Raw genomic sequence first — 6095 nt, 5'->3', positions numbered from 1 at the left:
GTGCCCACTGGTCCTATGCTCCAGGGTCTGTGTACATCTGTGCCTGCTAGTACTGTGCGCCAGGGTCTGTGTGCAGTGTGCCCGCTAGTCCTGTGCACCAAGGTCTGTGTGCAGTGTGTCCGCTAGTCCTGTGTTCCAGGTTCTGTGTGCAGTGTGCCCGCTAGTCCTGTGTTCCAGGTTCTGTGTGCAGTGTGCCCGGTAGTCCTGTGTTGCAGGGTCTGTGTACAGTGTGCCCACTATTCCTGTGGTCCAGGGTCAGTGTACAGAGTGCCCACTAGTCCTGTGTTCCAGGGTGTGTGTGCATCTCTGCCCGCTAGTCCTGTGCTCCAGGGTCCATGTGCAGTGTGCCTGCTGGTCCTGTGTTCCAGGGTCTGTGTGCAGTGTGCCGCCTAGTCCTCTGCTCCAGGGTCTGTGTGCAGTGTGCCCAGTAGTCCTGTGCTCCAGGGTCTGTGTGCAGTGTGCCCACTAGTCCTGTGCTCCAGGGTCTGGGTGCAGTGTGCCCGCTATTCCTGTGTTCCAGGGTCTGTGTGCAGTGTGCCCACTAGTCCTGTGCTCCAGGGTCTGTGTGCAGAGTGCCCGCTAGTCCTGTGTTCCAGGGTCTGTGTGCAGTGTGCCCGCTAGTCCTGTGCTCCAGGGTCTGTGTGCAGTGTGCCCAATAGTCCTGTGCTCCAGGATCTGTGTTCAGTGTGCCCTGTAGTCATGTTCTCCAGGGCCTGTGTGCAGTGTGGCCGCTAGTCCTGTGCTCCATGATCGATGTCCAGTGTGCCCGCTAGTCCTGTGCTCCAGGGTCTGTGTGCTTTGTGCCCGCTAGTTCTGTGCTCCAGGGTCTATTTGCAGTGTGCCCTGTAGTCCTGTGCCCCAGGATCTGTGTGCAGTGTGCCCACTAGTCCTGTGCTCCAGGGTCTGTGTGCAGTGTGCCCGCTAGTCCTGTGTTTCAGGGTCTGTGTGCAGTGTGCCCGCTAGTCCTGTGCTCCAGGGTGTGTGTACATCTGTGCCCGCTAGTCCTGTGCTCCAGGGTCCATGTGCAGTGTGCCTGCTGGTCCTGTGTTCCAGGGTCTGTGTGCAGTGTGCCGCCTAGTCCTCTGCTCCAGGGTCTGTGTGCAGTGTGCCCAGTAGTCCTGTGCTCCAGGGCCTGTGTGCAGTGTGCCCACTAGTCCTGTGCTCCAGGGTCTGGGTGCAGTGTGCCCGCTATTCCTGTGTTCCAGGGTCTGTGTGCAGTGTGCCCACTAGTCCTGTGCTCCAGGGTCTGTGTGCAGTGTGCCCGCTAGTCCTGTGTTCCAGGGTCTGTGTGCAGTGTGCCCGCTGGTCATTTACTCCAGGGTCCGTGTGCAGCTCCAGGGTCTGTGTGCCGTGTGGCCGCTGGTCCTGTGCTCCAGGGTCCATGTGCAGTGTGCCCGTTAGTCCTGTGTTTCAGTGCCTGTGTGCATCTGTGCCCGCTAGTCCTGTGCTCCAGGGTCCGTGTGCAGTGTGCCCGCTAGTCCTGTGTTCCAGGGTCTGTGTGCAGTGTGACCACTAGTCCTGTTTTCCAGGGTCTGTGTGCAGTGTGCCAGCTAGTCCTGTGCTCCAAGATCTGTGTGCAGTGTGCCCACTAGTCCTGTGCTCCAGTGTATGGGTGCTGTGTGCCCGCTAGTCCTGTGTTCCAGGGTCTGTGTGCAGTCTGCCCGCTAGTCCTGTGCTCCAGGGTCCGTGTGCAGTGTGCCCGCTAGTCCTGTGTTCCAGGGTCTGTGTGCAGTCAGCCCGCTAGTCCTGTGCTCCAGGGTCTGTGTGAAGTGTGCTAGCAGGTCCTGTGCTCCAGGGTCTGTGTGCATTGTACCTGCTAGTCCTGTGCTCCAGGGTCTATGTGCAGTGTGCCCGATAGTCCTGTGCTCCAGGGTCCATGTGCAGTGTGCCCGCTGGTCCTGTGCTCCAGGGTCTGTGTGCATCTGTTCCCACTAGTCTGTTTTCCAGTGTATGTGGGGTCTGTGTGCAGTGTGCCCGCTAGTCCTGTGCTCCAGGGTCTGTGTGCAGTGTGCCTGCTAGTCCTGTGTTCCAGAGTCTGTGTGCAGTGTGCACGCTAATCATGTGTTCCAGGTTCTGTATGCAGTGTGCCTGTTAGTCCTGTCTTGCAGGGTCTGTGTGCAGTGTGCCCGCTAGTCCTGTGCTCCAGGGTTGGTGTACAGTGTGCCCACTAGTCCTGTGTTCCAGGGTCTGTGTGCAGTGTACCCGCTAGTCCTGTGCTCTGGGGTCTGTGTGCAGTGTGCCCGCTAGTCCTGTGTTCCAGGTTCTGTGTGCAGTGTGCCCGGTTGTCCTGTGTTGCAGGGTCTGTGTGCAGTGTGCCCACTATTCCTGTGGTCCAGGGTCAGTGTACAGTGTGCCCACTAGTCCTGTGTTCCAGGGTGTGTGTACATCTGTGCCGGCTAGTCCTGTGCTCCAGGGTCCATGTGCAGTGTGCCTGCTGGTCCTGTGTTCCAGGGTCTGTGTGCAGTGTGCCGTCTAGTCCTCTGCTCCAGGGTCTGTGTGCAGTGTGCCCAGTAGTCCTGTGCTCCAGGGTCTGTGTGCAGTGTGCCCACTAGTCCTGTGCTCCAGGGTCTGGGTGCAGTGTGCCCGCTATTCCTGTGTTCCAGTGTCTGTGTGCAGTGTGCCCACTAGTCCTGTGCTCCAGGGTCTGTGTGCAGTGTGCCCGCTAGTCCTGTGTTCCAGGGTCTGTGTGCAGTGTGCCCGCTAGTCCTGTGCTCCAGGGCCTGTGTGCAATGTGCCCGCTAGTCCTGTGTTCCAGGGTCTGTGCAGTGTGCTCCCTAGTCCTGTGTTCCAGGGTCTGTGTGCAGTGTGCCCTGTAGTCCTGTGCTCCAGGGTCTGTGTGCAGTGTGCCCAATAGTCCTGTGCTCCAGGATCTGTGTTCAGTGTGCCCTGTAGTCATGTGCTCCAGGGCCTGTGTGCAGTGTGGCCGCTAGTCCTGTGCTCCATGATCGATGTCCAGTGTGCCCGCTAGTCCTTGGCTCCAGGGTCTGTGTGCTTTGTGCCCACTAGTTCTGTGCTCCAGGGTCTATTTGCAGTGTGCCCTGTAGTCCTGTGCCCCAGGATCTGTGTGCAGTGTGCCCACTAGTCCTGTGCTCCAGGGTCTGTGTGCAGTGTGCCCGCTAGTCCTGTGTTCCAGGGTCTGTGTGCAGTGTGCCCGCTAGTCCTGTGCTCCAGGGCCTGTGTGCAATGTGCCCGCTAGTCCTGTGTTCCAGGGTCTTTGTGCAGTGTGCTCGCTAGTCCTGTGTTCCAGGGTCTGTGTGCAGTGTGCCCTGTAGTCCTGTGCTCCAGGGTCTGTGTGCAGTGTGCCTACTAGTCCTCTGTTCCAGGGTCTGTGTGCAGTCTTCCCGCTAGTCCTGTGCTCCAGGGTCTGTGTGCAGTGTGCCCAATAGTCCTGTGCTCCAGGATCTGTGTTCAGTGTGCCCTGTAGTCATGTGCTCCAGGGCCTGTGTGCAATGTGGCCGCTAGTTCTGTGCTCCAGGGTCTGTGTGCATTGTGCCCGCTAGTTCTGTGCTCCAGAGTCTATTTGCAGTGTGCCCTGTAGTCCTGTGCCCCAGGATCTGTGTGCAGTGTGCCTACTAGTCCTGTTATCCAGGGTCTGTGTGCAGTCTGCCTACTAGTCCTCTGCTCCAGGGTCTGTGTGCAGTGTGCCCGCTAGTCCTGTGCTCCAGCGTCGTTGTGCAGTGTGCCTGCTAGTCCTGTGCTCCAGGGTCGCTGTGCAGTGCGCCCTGTAGTCCATTGCTCCATGGTCTGTGTGCAGTGTGCCCACTAGTCCTGTGCTCCAGGGTCTGCGTGCAGTGTGCCCGCTAGTCCTGTGCTCCAGGGTCTGTGCACAGTGTGACCGCTAGTCCTGTGCCCCAGGGTCTGTGTGCATGGTCTATGTGCAGTGAACCCTCTGTGTTGTCAAGAATAAGTTCTTTGAGCTGGGGACTGTCTATGTAGTGCTATAAACCAGGTTTGTGTGTACATCAGCACTGCACAGTCCTGTGCACGAGCTCCGTGTGTCCGTGCACAGGAACAGTGGCTATGTGCAGACAGAGCTACCTTGAAACGGTGGTTCTGTGCTCTATGGACGAGGTCTGCACATAAGCCGCCATTTTCTCCATACGTGAGGTCTGTTTGCAGTGCATCACTCTTTCCATACTTAATGATGATTTTGGCTTGCAGTGCATCGCTCTTTCCATAGATGATGATGTTTGCTTAAATTGCATCACTCTTTTCATACCTGGTAATGATTTTGGGTTGCATTGCATCACTCTTTCCATAGAAGACGATGGTGTTTGCTTGCAGTGCATCACTCTTTCCCTAGATGATGATGATTTTTGCTTGCAGTGCATCACTCTTTCAATAGATAGAGACGTTTGCTTACAGTGCACCACTCTTTCCATAGATGACATCGATGTTTGCTTGCAGTGCAACACTCTTTCCATGTAAGATGATGATGTTCGCTTGCATTGCATCACTCTTTCCATAGATGATGATGGTGTTTGCTTGCAGTGCATCACTCTTTCCCTAGATGATGATGATTTTTGCTTGCAGTGCATCACTCTTTCCATAGATGGAGATGTTTGCTTACAGTGCACCACTCTTTCCATAGATGACAGTGATGTTTGCTTGCAGTGCAACACTCTTTCCATGTAAGATGATGATGTTCGCTTGCATTGCATCACTCTTTCCATAGATGATGATGGTGTTTGCTTGCAGTGCATCATTCTTTCCCTAGATGATGATGATTTTTGCTTGCAGTGCATCACTCTTTCCATAGATGGAGATGTTTGCTTACAGTGCACCACTCTTTCCATAGATGACAGTGATGTTTGCTTGCAGTGCAACACTCTTTCCATATAAGATGATGATGTTCGCTTGAATTGCATCACTCTTTCCATAGATGATAATGATGTTCGCTTCCAGTGCACCACTCTTTCCATAGATGGCGATAATTTTTGCTTGCTGTGCATTCCCGTTTCATTAAATTGACCTGTCTGCAGTGCAGTACACCACTCTTTCCATAAATGCCACCCGTATTCACTTCACCACTTGGACTCCACATAGGCCAGGGACTTGTGTACAGTCCATAGCTAATCCTACGTATAAAGGGGAGTAGCTGCAGTGCGCCATGGTACAATATTCAAATAGTGTCTATGGGCCCGAGTCATGGACATTTTGCATGGTTCAAAGTGACTTTGCACTGCTGAAAAGTGACTTTGCACTGCCGACACAAACTCCGATTCATGGAACTGTGCAAAGTGTCTTTTTGCCCTGCAGTCACTTTGCACGGCAAAAAGACACTTTGCACTATCCCATCACTCGGAATATTTGTTGGCAGTGCAAAGCCACTTTGCACCATTGAAAACTCACTTTGAACCATGCAAAACATTCCATGAATTAGGGGCAATGTATGTGCAGTGCACGGCTCTTCTCGTAAACACAATGGGCCTCATTACGAGTAGGGTGGTAAGGGATACTGGGCACCGGTAAGGAGACCGGTGCCGGTAATCCCTTACCGCCCTACTACGAGTTCCCTTAGCGGGTCCCTCCTTTAACGCCTGGTCTGACCAGGCTTTATGGACGGGACCATTAAGGGAAATCAGAGCCAATAACGGTACCGCAATTTGCGGTACCGTTATTAGCGCCTTCCCCATTCACATTGAGCCCTATGGGGGCTCAAATGGGAATGGGGTAAGCTTTTTCAATGGGGACTTACCGGTCCCACAAAGGTCGGACTACACCGGTAAGTCCCCATTGAATGAGACCGGTGCCGGTACCGTTATTGGAGGCAGTCATGGCGCAAACAGCACCATGACTACCTCCAATCTCGGAATGAGGCCCTATCTGTCTGCAGTGCACAACGACAGTGATATATCAGTGTGCAGTTCACATGCATTGCTGCAAACAAGATGGTGTGCCGTGAACCACCGCTCCTATCTTGAAATACGGTTCTTGTACAACGCACCCCTGTTGCTCCGTGTACACGAGATTTGGCAGCTGTGCACCTCTAGGGAGGGGTCTATGTACAGCACACCACTGTTCCTATGTGTACACGAGATTTGGCAGCAGTGAACCCTGAATCCTAGGGGGGCGGGGGTCTGTGTACAGAACAG

Source organism: Ambystoma mexicanum, chromosome 13 (genome assembly GCF_040938575.1).
Source record: "Ambystoma mexicanum isolate Mex_15411 chromosome 13, UKY_AmexF1_1, whole genome shotgun sequence".
Classification (NCBI taxonomy): domain Eukaryota; kingdom Metazoa; phylum Chordata; class Amphibia; order Caudata; family Ambystomatidae; genus Ambystoma; species Ambystoma mexicanum.
The sequence above is the reverse complement of the archived record's forward strand: the minus strand, read 5'-3'. Positions refer to the sequence as shown.